Raw genomic sequence first — 322 nt, forward strand, 5'->3', positions numbered from 1 at the left:
TTTTATTAATATGCATAAGAGTATGCATAATAACAAAATACGTATAATTATGAAAATAAATAAAAACACAAATTGTTATGCGAGGTTATTTCTGTGAAAAACATGTCTTTTTTCCAGCAGAATACGATAGATACAGAGAAAAATTATATGTCATACTAGCTTTTCGCCCGCGGCTTCGCCCGCGTAGTATTCGCTTATATCGCGCGACATGGTAAGGAGTATTTTTTTCGTATTAAAAAGTATGTTTTATTTATTTATTTATTTATTTATTTATAAAAAATCACTTGCCATAACAGGACAAGCCCAATGCGACAGTGATACA

Source organism: Zerene cesonia, chromosome 17, assembly GCF_012273895.1.
Source record: "Zerene cesonia ecotype Mississippi chromosome 17, Zerene_cesonia_1.1, whole genome shotgun sequence".
In the NCBI taxonomy this organism is placed as follows: domain Eukaryota; kingdom Metazoa; phylum Arthropoda; class Insecta; order Lepidoptera; family Pieridae; genus Zerene; species Zerene cesonia.